Below are 12510 nucleotides of genomic sequence, written 5' to 3'. Positions count from 1 at the left end.
TTTTGTGCCTAGTGTAGCCTAGTGACAAAGAAAGATACAACAAAGGTAAATTAAACAGAGTTGAGAACGACTCATTCTCTTTGATTTTTATTCTACAGTCCAAGAATCAGTCCCATTCCCCCCTGCACATTCCCTCCTGCAGCACATTTCCCACCACCACGCTATCAATCCCGACTCTATATTCTGACCCCATTCAAAATTCAGAAAATGAACCTGCTGAAGTAATGGAAAAGTAACTGAAACCCCAGAAGAATGGGGCAATGAGTGTCATTTTGTTTCTATGCTCCAGTCTCTTCCAAGGCAAATTAACCTGTGGGCCACCTACTATCAGAACCTATCCCAAGTACCCTCCCCGTCAACGTGCCTTCACAAAACAGAGTTTACCAGCTATAGCAGCATAAATGCTGATGCTTTTGTTAAGGCAGGAAAAAAACCCACTATCTTATTTGCTTTCATTCTTCACTAAGACTCCACTAGAAATTCATTCCTTGGCAATACTCTCATTGTGGTTGTAGTGGGAAAGACAGCATGGCCTCCACGAACATCATGATGCACAGTGGTTTCTCTCTCTTTGCTGTGCGACAGGAAAGATCTATAGGTCAGCTGTTGTTTTTTGGTCCAAACCCAAGCATGATAATGAGATGCTAATGTAGCATAAGTAAATCCCTATTTTATGTCATTAATAGAAATATAGACACTGACATATTGTAAACAGTAAAAGTATAAGGGCCCGGTATGCAGACCACTAAGAAGGTCTCCTGGGAGTCTAGGAGCACAGGCTGAAAATTACTGAATTTAGCATATTTTGTCATTCTATGTTCCTTCTTCAGAGGGTGCGATTTGAGGAGTGGTACAGTTGCCTCTTGAAATGAAGTTCAAAGCCCTTAGTTGCATTTCAAGTTTCTCAGTTGCCATTTGCATGGCCCTTCCTGCCATCATAATAAACTGTATTTTTTTCCTTCTCAAACTCATTAACCTATGTGAGATAAGAGACATTTCTTATCAGTGCAATTGCAGAAGTGACAGAAAAGGGGGCCAGAAAGGCACAAAGATTCTATCTGGGCACATGGCTCGGGTTCCTGCCGCAAACGGCTTTCAGTCTCTCAGTTATCAGATCCTTCACTGCCTGTCTGCTCCTCCTTCAAGACTGTAACCAGAGAGAAGAGACCTTCTCTGAACTACTAGACAAGGTCATCATTCTTCCATTACCCCACCCCCACCATGGGACCCAGATACTGCTTTCTCCTGAGTTACTACTGATGATTCACTAGGACCCCATATTGCACACTAACAGACTTAGATGAAGGTCTATTATCCTTTATTTCCAAAACTATGCTTCACCCATGCTCTCTATCACCCATGCTCTCTATCCATTACTCTTGGCCACCTCCCAAACTTTGTTCCCTCAGTAAGCTGGTTCCTTTTTACTGGCTCTTCTGCCAATGCTTTTCAAACATGTGTCGCCCCTTGCCCTTGTCCCCCAAAACAAGAAGTGGGAAAAAAACACATTTGGTTTGATTCTGCTGCCATTTTAGAAATCAATTATTTTTCTCCTTCCATTCAATACCAAACTTGTGAAAATTTTTATCTCAACACCTCCATTTTCTCAGCAGCCCTTTGCTCCTTAATCTCCTATCTTCTGTGTTCCATGATCATCAAAACACGGCAATTATTCTCTCAAAGGTCACACATGACCTGCTCTTATCACTGTCTTTATTGTTGAACTCTGTAGTTTTCCCTGAGGGTGACCATCCCCACTTCTTGACTCGTCTCTTCCTTGTGTTTTGTTTGTTTTGCTACCTGTCTATTTCTGGTTTTCTTCTTCCTTTTCTAACCAGTTATTAAATGTCTCCCCACTGATTCTTTATCTCATCCATGCAGGTGGGTATTAACTAAAGTTCTGCCTTCAGTCCTCTGTTCTTTCTGCCTCTAGCATTTTCTTGCTGAGGGGTGGGAAAGTTTGATATAAAGCCAGAGTGGCAAATTCAAGTGCTTATAAGGGCCAGACAGGTAACGTAGATAACTGAAGGAAAAGATGGATGGGTGTAAGATACAAATAGGGAGTATAGGATGCTGGGGGTAAACTATAGCATTAGCTTCTATTTCTAAGGGATAGATGCTCTACAGGCCCAGCCAATGTGTGCCGGGTTGGCCAAATGTGTCAACCCTGCCAATTTTTCATCAGAAATCTGAAGTCTGGATCTTTCTGCTAATTCTCAAAATTTCCAAATGTTAGTCGCTGATTCATTTTTTTTAATGATGTAGATTGTAGCAGTTAGTATTGTCTAGGTTATACTGTATTTACACATGACCCCAGATTCTTAGCTTACAGCAAAAGGTTGTTCCTTCCCCACCTTATAATCCCATCACAGGATAGTTGTATATCTGCTGCACATCACGTTTAGTCTAGGACTCGGGCTGACACAGCTACTTCTAAATTCTACTTCTATCTGGAATATTGATAAACAAACTCGTAGCAGAAGAAAAAGAAAACCTGGTGAATCATGCACTGAAACTATGTACTTAACTCATGCTTTATAGTTCCTCTCCGGAGTACTGCACATCACCTCTGCGCACATTTCCTTTGCCAAAACAAGTCACGTGGCCAAGGCTGACTTCAATGGCAAGGAGGAGTTTAATCCTCTCCTAGAGAGAGGCGGCAAATATCTGTGATCAATAATACAATCTACTCTACTGGCCAAACACAACTATCAGTGGTCCATTACCAGTTTGCAACCTCTAAAGTTCGGTAAAGAGCAAGGAACAGAGACTCAGGAAATATGATTTGTCATTGCCACTCAGGACACTGGGCAAGTTACTTCACCAACTGGTCTCATCTGTAAAAGGAGGGACTCCGAATAGATGCTATTTAAAGTCTCCTTACAGACCTACTATACTGAATGTGCGAACAGCTCTGTACAGATAGAAAACTATTGAGCCTGAACCTGCAAAACTGCTTTCATCCAAGTCCCAGTACCACATTTTCTAAAAATAGCTGCACATTTTTACTTACATATCCAACCACCAGCATCCAGCAAGTCTTTTTTTTAAATGAGAAAGCACCAATGCAGTTTATTTTAATTCTTCTAATTTATGAGAATAACTTCTTAATGCTACATCAGAAGTCAATTCATCAATACTGAATTTGGAAAGCACAATCAAGAAAGACCCAAATTTTTATTGGGACTACACAACTTAGCATATACTAGATACCATGATTCTAGAACAAAATCAAAAGCAAAAATCTGAAATATGCATGACAAAAGTTCTTAAACTCCAGGGGATCCATGAAACACCCCAAACTGTATACAAAAGATTGTGTAGTGCATGCGTAGATTTTTCTGGGTAAAGGTCCTGTAACTTTAATCAGCTTCTAGAGGGGCCCAAACAGTACACGGGAGAATTCTGATTTCCTCTGTATTTTCAATAATGGAAGCTGTGGCCCTTGGGAAGTTTACTTTTGCACGTTTAAGACTCAATTTTCATGGCAAGAGGGTAGAAAAGAAAAATAAAAGTAACTTGCGAGGACTGGGCAGGGAAAAACTCCAAAGTGTTCTTTACTTCATAAGTTTTAGTAACATGTTCTGGCTTAGAGAGGGGAAATGGGGACATCAGTGGTAACATCACAAGCTGAAGCAAGGAGACTCCTACAGGGATTTTTCAGGTCCTCAGAGAAACCAAACTTTAGTATGAATAAAGCAATAGCAAGAATGAACAATGCAATTTAACTCAGGTCTAATTTTCTCTTTCTGCATATTAACAACTTATTTTTGATTTCTGAATATCAAAAACTTCAATCAGAATACTTTAAAAAATATTATTCTGCATGCACTTAACAAATATGACAAAAGACAAGAATCCAGTTGTCTTGTTCACATATATTTAAAATCGGCCAGGACAGATAATCACGAACACTTCACTGCATTGATCTGAGGGCACCCTACCTCTATGCACACGTTCATGTAACACTACTAGTAATTACCCTGGAGCGCAGGTAAAATGGAGATGGAGGAATCACCCTACAAAGCAAGTTTAAGGGATTAAACATCATCATCACTACGGAGGACAAAGCTGCTGCCTGTGGACAGGGGCCCTTCCTCCTTAACATTCCCTGAATCACCCACAGTCCCTCTCTCATCGGAATCTTCTTCCTTCTCATCTGACTCTTCGTTAAACCCCTTCTCAGAGCCTTCTTCATCAAACATTTTCCCAGAGCTGTCACCTTCGAATTCTGATTTTTCAGAGTTATTTTCTTCTACCTCTTTTTCAAGAATGTTTGCATTAAGTTCCTTCGCAGAACTCTCTTCCTCAAAATCTTTCTCAAGGCCGTTCTCATCAGGATCTGTTTTGAGTCTCTTCTTTTTGGGCTCTCCTTCTGTGCCATTCTCTTTCGACTCTTTTTTAGGACTACCCTCTTCATGCTCTTTCTCGGGGCTGCGTTCTCTGGACTCTCTGTCGGGGAAGTCTTCTTCACGCGCTCTTTTGGGACAGCCTTCCTCAAACACTCGTTCGAGGCAGCTCTCTTCAGATTCCTTTTGGGGACAGCCTTCTTCAGCCTCTTTTTCAGGGCCACTTTCTTTAGCATCTTTTTCAGAAGCATCTTCTTCAAGTTCTCCCCCATCTTCTGTTTTTTCAAACTTCTTTTCATCTGTAGGTTCTTCAAATTCCATTTCAGTTGCGGCTTCTTGAACATTCGTTTGAGATGTGCAAGGGTGAAACATATTTCTGGTGACGACAGCTTGCTCGTGGCGCATTTGGGATGGGCCAGCTGTTCTCTCAGGTCTCCAATCCAAGTGCTTTTGCCACACAGACAGCTTTTCCTTGTAGTCTTTGCACTTCTTTTTCTTCTTTGAGGTGTCATATTCCCCTTTCAGTGGAAACTTTGCCACCTCCACATGTAATCTGTAGCCTCTAATTTCATCATCATCCAAAAATGTTAATGCAAGTTCCACAGACTCTGTATTCAAATAACAGCAAAGTCCATCTCCTTTAAGATTTCCTTGATTATCTTTGTAAAGCTTGACCTTAAATTCCTCTGTTTGAGGATCTGTCATAATAATGCCAAACGTGGACATGAGCTGTATAAATTCATCCACTGTAATATCTGGAGGCAGACCAGAAACATACACATTTGTGTCTCTGCTTTCATCAGGATGAAACCATCCTGATTCACCCTTTCTCTTTTCTCCCCTCTTTTTGGTATCACTGGGTTCGGGGGATTTTCTTTGCGGAGGTTCCTCTGCAGTCCCAGCACTAACATCTTGGACATTCGCAGTAGAACTAGACGCACCATCATTAGAAAAGCCATAACTGGCCTGATATGTATCAATAAAATCTTCAGTAATCTCGGGGAACCAAGCCTTCTTGTCCAGGTCCCACTCGTATGGGGGGTCAGTTGGCTGCTGCTGGAAAGAATCGTTTTCTTCACCGGGATCTTTCTCGGTGTCGCCGTCCTCAGTGCCTCCGTACAATTCTTGCATTCGCAACTGCTCAGCAAACTCGTCGCTCTCATCCAAGTTGTTGCCGCTCATGTTGCCGACTTAGCCCAGGTGCAGCGTCCGGGAGAGTGAAGAGGCCGAAGTGACGCTGGCTCGCCCCGCTGGGTCTTGACACCGCCGCTCGATCCACAACGCGGCGGGAGCGGGCACAGGTGTTCTGTCCTCCCCGCCGGCAGATTCTAATATGACTGCGGGTCCCGCTGCAACGTCTGGAAACCGCTTGACAACGGAGGCCCGCTCACGCTGACGCAGTCGCCATTGTTGACGGCAGCCGCCATTGTCGACGCAGTCGCCACTGTTGACGCGTCGTGACATCGCCATCCAGCAAGTCTTAATCCAAGCTGCTCTTCACTCCAACGTTGATTTGCTTATTTGTAAACGGTTCCACTAACAATCCAACTAATATGTTTGGAATCATCCTCATCTCTTTTATTTCTTTTATTTCTCTAGTCCCCCATCTCCAGCTAGTCATGAAGCTCTAGAAATACTGTCCTCCTGATATTTCTTCCATCCATCCCTTCCTTTTCAGTCTGATTGCTATCAATAGTATCCATGCTTCTTATCTATTCATATCTGAATAGCTGACCTGGCTTACTATCTTGGCTCTTGCCACTCCTATTTCTGAAGTGTCAGTGCTGTCATACAATCATCTCCTTACCCCATCCACGTAACTCCCACAACCTCAACCCTATTCAAAACCTTCAGTAACTCCTTGCTGCCTTCAGGTCAAAACTCCTTCACCTGACATTCAGGTTGCCTTCAGTAACTGACTATATAACTTTAAGCCATTTAATAAACAGATGCTCAACATCACTAATTATTAGAGAAATGCAAATCAAAACTACAGTGAGGTATCACCTCACACCAGTCAGAATGGCCACCATCAAAAAGTCTACAAATAACAAACGCTGGGGAGGATGTGGAGAAAAAGGAACCCTTTTCACTGGTTTCATCCCCACTATTGGTGGGAATGAAAATTGGTGCAGCCACTGTGGAAAACAGTATGGATGTTCCTCAAGAAACTAAAAATAGAACTACCATATGATCCAGCAATTCCACTCCTGGATATATATCCAGAAAAAAAACGAAAACACTAATTTGAAAAGATACATGCACCACAATGTTCATAGCAGCACTATTTATAATAAAAGAAGCAACCCAAGTGCCCATCAACAGACTACTGGAGTAAGATGTAGTATATATACAATGGAATATTAGTCATAAAAAGAATGAAATACTGTCATTTGCAGCAACATAGATGGACCTAGAGAATATTATGCTTAGTGAAATAAGTCAGAGAAAGGCAAATACTGTATAACACCACTTAAATATGGAATCTAAAAAGTAATGCAAGTGGAAATATATGCAAGGCAGAAACAGACTCACAGATACAGAAAACAACTAGTGGTTGGTTACCAAAGGCGAGAGGGAATGCGGGAGGGGCAAGATAGGGGTACAGAATTAACAGATACAAACTACTATATATAAAATAGACAAGCAACAAAGATATACTGCATAGCACAAGGAATTATATCCATTTACTTGTAATGACCTATCATGGAGTATAATCTACAAAATACAGAATCACTATGCTATACAACTGAACCTAAGATAATGTAAATCACCTATACTTCAATAAAAATTTTAAGCTGTTTAATTTCCCTGAGCCTAAATGTCCCCACTTGTGAAATGGACTTAATAATACTAGACAAGGTCATCATTCTTCCATTACCCCACCCCCACCACGGGACCCAGATAATGCTTTCTCCTGAGTTACTACTGATGATTCACTAGGACCCCATATTGCACACTAACAGACTTAGATGAAGGTCTATTATCCTTTATTTCCAAAACTAGCTGCTTCACCCATGCTCTCTATCCATTACTCTTAGCCACCTCCCAAACTTTGTTCCCTCAATAACCTGGTTCCTTTTCACTGGCTCTTCTGCCAATGCTTTTCAAACATGTATCGGCCCTTGCCCTTGTCCCCCAAAACAAGAAGTGAGAAAAAAACACATTTGGTTTGATTCCGCTGCCATTTTAGAAATCAATTATTTTTCTCCTTCCATTCAATGCCAAACTTGTGAAAATTTTTATCTCAACACCTCCATTTCCTCAGCAGCCCTCTGCTCCTTAATCTCCTATCTTCTGTCTTCCATGATCATCAAAACATGGCAATTATTCTCTCAAAGGTCACATATGACCGGTTCTTATCACTGTCTTTATTGTTGAACTCTGTAGTTTTCCCTGAGGTTGACCATCCCCCCTTCTTGACTCGTCTCTTCCTTGTGTTTTGTTTGTTTTGCTAACTGTCCAATTCTGGTTTTCTTCTTCCTTTTCTAACCAGTTATTAAATCTCTCCCCACTGATTCTTTATCTCATCCATGCAAGTGGGTATTAACTAAAGTTCTGTCTTCAGTCCTCTGTTCTTTCTGCCTCTAGCATTTTCTTGTTGTGGGGTGGGAAAATCTGATATAAAGCCAGAGTGGCAAATTCAAGTGCTTACAAGGGCCAGACAGGTAATGGAGATAACTGAAGAAAAAGATGGATGGGTGTAAGATACAAATAGGGAGTATAGGATGCTGGGGGTAAACTATAGCATTAGCTTCTATTTCTAAGGGATAGATGCTCTACAGCCCCAGCCAATGTGTGCCGGGTTGGCCAAATGTGTCACCCCTGCCAATTTTTCATCAGAAATCTGAAGTCTGGATCTTTCTGCTAATTCTCAAAATTTCCAAATGTTAGTCGCTGATTCATTTTTTTTAATGATGTAGATTGTAGCAGTTAGGATTGTCTAGGTTATACTGTATTTACACATGACCCCAGATTCTTAGCTTACAGCAAAAGGTTGTTCCTTCCCCACATTATAATCCCATCACAGGATAGTTGTATATCTGCTGCACATCACGTTTAGTCTAGGACTCGGGCTGACACAGCTACTTCTAAATTCTACTTCTATCTAGAAGATGTTTAGACAGTTTTCTATTTACTACTTACTTGGCTATTTCTCTCTTTCATTTTAATACCAATCAGAATTCATGGTGAGTGTCCATCCCACCATGTATGTACAACTTTGATTCTACATCTGTTCATTTAACACCTAATGCTTATAAATATTTCTCAGTGACCTTCTGCTTGGGTTCATCGATATTATATAAATTTTATCAATTATGAAATCAATATTCACATATACTCTTCTCACATTTTATAATGTGAATACTACATTGTTGTATCAATTATTTGTAAAAATAAGGCCATTAAAAAAAGAATTACTTTTTAAAAGTATGATCTAGTTAGGTCAGCTACAAAATGGGATAAATTTCAAAATAACAGTGCTGAGAAAAAGGAGTCAGAGGGTTCTACTTGTATTAAAATTATAATGAATTAATTATGACATTTACTTTCTTAAGCAAAACTTGAAATCGGTAGCCAAAATAATGTTTAGCCCCATTTAATAATGAAATGGTTATCCCCCTTATTAGCATCGCATCAAGCCCCCAAAACAGATTGAAAACTATTTACCAAAATTATAGGTGAAACTTTAGTTATGCTCTTTTGTCATGCTTCCCAACTGAACATACTTAAAATTTTTACCATATTCATAAAAATTCACTGTGAAAGAGTCTTTCCATATCATATAACACAGGTGCAGAATAGCAGGGAGCTTCAAGTTCTCGGCAAATCTAGTGTGCAGAATAGGTCTGCGTGAGCAAAACTACACAGCACCATCAAATCCCCACACATATCTATTCAAGTAAGATTAATCTTTGCGTTTCATGAATAGCGATTTAAAACGCACTCATACATGTAAAATAAGAAATCAAGCAACTTCTTTACATTTCCAAAAGAACAGGTAAAATTGTCTGGGACAGGAAATTTGTAGCTAGAAAGATTTGCAGCACAGATTTGCAGCACACTTCTGTGTCCAGTAATGAAGGAATTTATCTGTAAATGGAAGTATGTGTATATACTTCACCCTCGTGAGAAGGGAACACAGCCATCAGGTTGTAGTATTCACCAACATCGTCACTGCAATCAACTACTCCCTTTTCACTCACTTCCCCACTTTCACTGAGGTTACTTAGTGTCTGAATTCCTGACTTGCTCCCTGTGACTACTCTCATCCACGTTCTTGATTTAAATAGTCACAAAGACTATCCATTCAAATCCTGGCACTAGCTCCATTCGTCTGGCCCTCATCTCACTAGAGACACCAATCCCTACAGTCAGACTCTAGACTTTGTTCTGGGCAATAATTACACCAACTTCAAATCTCAATTTCAATTATTCCACCTTCCGATCCCTGCTTTTTACCTAGTTGATCACCCCTTTTCATATTCCCAAACCTCCAATCCTTCAACTCCAACACGTTTCCAATCCAGTGACCCTTACCACTCTTTCAGCATTAATCGTGCCTTGCTTTCAGTTCCTTACTTTCGCAGCTTAGACTCCACCGTCCTCTCCTATCCCTTCTTTGAGTCTACTTTTAACTTCTTTGCCTCTCTCTCCCGCTCTTATAATCTTCTGAGAAAACCCCAGTCGTGGTTAAATCTTAATCTCTGCCATTCTTGTACTAGCACCCAAACAGTTAAATATGGCTAGAGAAAAACACATACCACACTGACTGGTTACATATGGCATGAATCCTAAATGAGCCTTCAACATTAGCTGAAAGTTCTGCCCCATTTCCCTCATCAATATATTTTCCCATTTTCCAATGATCATCTTATTTCTGTCATCAATTGTCCAACACCCTATTTCCATTTCTCCTTCTCAAAGCATTGCTTTGTACTTCACAGATAAAATAAAAACATTTAGAAGAGAACCGTCTTTTCCTCCCATCACCACATCTACCAGGCCAGTGACATCTGTACCCATATTCTCTATCCCCTCGGAGACAAAGGATGAACTCTTTCTCCTACCGAGGCAAAGCCTTTCCTTTGTGCACTGGATCCCAACACTTTGCCAAATTAAATATTTGTGAACACAGTCTGAAGGGGTTAGTGCACCACGGCTAGCAGGGAGGAGTCCAGGAGAAGTCTGGAGCTGCCGAAGACGCAAGAGACTTTACCTTGCCTCTTTGTTTCCTGGTGCACTAGGAGAGGGGATTAAGAGCGCTGCTTAAAGGAGCTCCAGAGACGGGCGCAAGACGCGGCTGACAGCGCGGACACCACAGACGGGCATGAGACGCTAAGGCTGCTGCTGCCGCCACCAAGAAGCCTGTGTGCGAGCACAGGTCACTATCCACACCCCCCTTCCGGGGAGCCTATGCAGCCCGCCACTGCCAGGATCCCGGGATCCAGGGACAACTTACCCGGGAGAACGCACGGTGTGCCTCAGGCTGGTGCAATGTCACGCCGGCCTCTGCTGCCGCAGGCTCGCCCCACATCCGTGCGCCTCCCTGCCCCCCCCCCCCGAGTGAGCCAGAGCCCCTGAATCAGCGGCTCCTTTAACCCCGTCCTGCCTGAGTGAAGAACAGACGCCCTCAGGCAACCTACACGCAGAGGCGGGGCCAAATCCAAAGCTGAACCCCTGGAGCTGTGTGAACAACGAAGAGAAAGGGAAATCTCTCCCAGCAGCCTCAGAAGCAGAGGATTAAATCTCCACAATCAGCTTGCTGTACCCTGCATCTGTGGAATACATGAATAGACAACGAATCATCCCAAATTGAGGAGGTGGACTTTGAGAGCAAGATTTATTATTTTTTCCCCTTCTCCACTTTTTCTGAGTGTGTATGTGTATGCTTCTGTGTGAGATTTTGTCTGCATAGCTTTGCTTTCACCATTTGTCCTAGGGTGACAGTCTGTTTTGTTTTTTTTCTCTTATAAAGAATTTTTTTTCTTAATAATTATTTTTTATTTTAATAACTTTATTTTATTTTATCCTCTTTCTTTCCTTCTTTCTTCCTCCTTCCTTTCTTCCTTCCTTTCTTCCTCCCTCCCTCCCTCCCGCTCTCTCTCTCTCTTTCTTTCTTTCTTCTTTTTCTCCCTTTTATTCTGAGCCGTGTAGATGAAAGGCTCTTGGTGTTGCAGCCAGGTGTCAGTGCTGTGCCTCTGAGGTGGGAGAGCCAACTTCAGAACGCTGGTCCACAAGAGACCTCCCAGCTCCACATAATAACAAACGGCGAAAATCACCCAGAGATCTCCATCTCAACACCAGTACCCACCTTCATTCAATGACCAGCAAGCTACAGTGCTGGACACCCCATGCCAAACAACTATCAAGAAAGGAACATAACCCCACCCATTAGCAGAGAGGCTGCCTAAAATCATAATAGGGCCACAGACACCCCAAAACACACTACCAGACGTGGACCTGCCCACCAGAAAGATCCAGTTTCATCCACCAGAACACAGGCACTAGTCCCCTCCACCAGGAAGCCTACACAACCCACTGAATCAACTTTAGCCACTGGGGACAGACACCAAAAACAGCGGGAACTACGAACCTGCAGGCTGCAAAAAGGAGACCCCAAATACAATAAGATAAGCAAAATGAGAAGACAGCAAAGCACACAGCAGATGAAGGAGCAAGATAAAAACCCACCAGACCTAACAAATGAAGAGGAAACAGGCAGTCTACCTGAAAAAGAATTCAGAATAATGATAGTAAAGATGATCCAAAATCTTGGAAATAGAGAAAATACAAGAAACATTTAACAGGGACCTAGAAGAAGTAAAGATGAAACAAGCAACGATGAACAACACAATAAATGAACTTAAAAATACTCTAGAAGGGATCAATAGCAGAATAACTGAGGCAGAGAACGGATAAGTGACCTGGAAGATAAAATACTGGAAATAACTACTACAGAGCAGAATAAAGAAAAAAGAATGAAGAGAACTGAGGACAGTCTCAGAGACCTCTGGGACAACATTAAATGCACCAACATTCGAATTATAGGGGTTCCAGAAGAAGAGAAATGAAAGGGACTGAGAAAATATTTGAAGAGTTTATACTTGAAAACTTCTCTAATATGGGAATGGAAATAGTTAAGTCCAGGAAGCACAGA

The 12510-nt window shown here is 41.7% G+C and overlaps 1 protein-coding gene and 1 pseudogene across 2 annotated transcripts in view; both read right to left on the bottom strand.

The window, feature by feature from the left end:
- The window catches only part of LOC149744345 (interleukin-1 receptor accessory protein-like 1), a 418156-nt gene that overhangs the window by 40980 nt on the left and 364666 nt on the right, over positions 1-12510 (bottom strand). The gene's annotated exons all lie outside the window — the stretch shown is intronic.
- On the bottom strand, positions 733-11466 carry LOC111171344 (17S U2 SnRNP complex component HTATSF1 pseudogene; annotated as a pseudogene).

The sequence above is a fragment of the Delphinapterus leucas genome, chromosome X (assembly GCF_059928025.1).
Source record: "Delphinapterus leucas isolate spDelLeu-1000000601 "Yukka" chromosome X, BTC_Dleu_Yukka2, whole genome shotgun sequence".
NCBI classification, from domain to species: Eukaryota; Metazoa; Chordata; class Mammalia; order Artiodactyla; family Monodontidae; genus Delphinapterus; species Delphinapterus leucas.
This window is presented reverse-complemented; position numbering and strand designations above follow the sequence as displayed.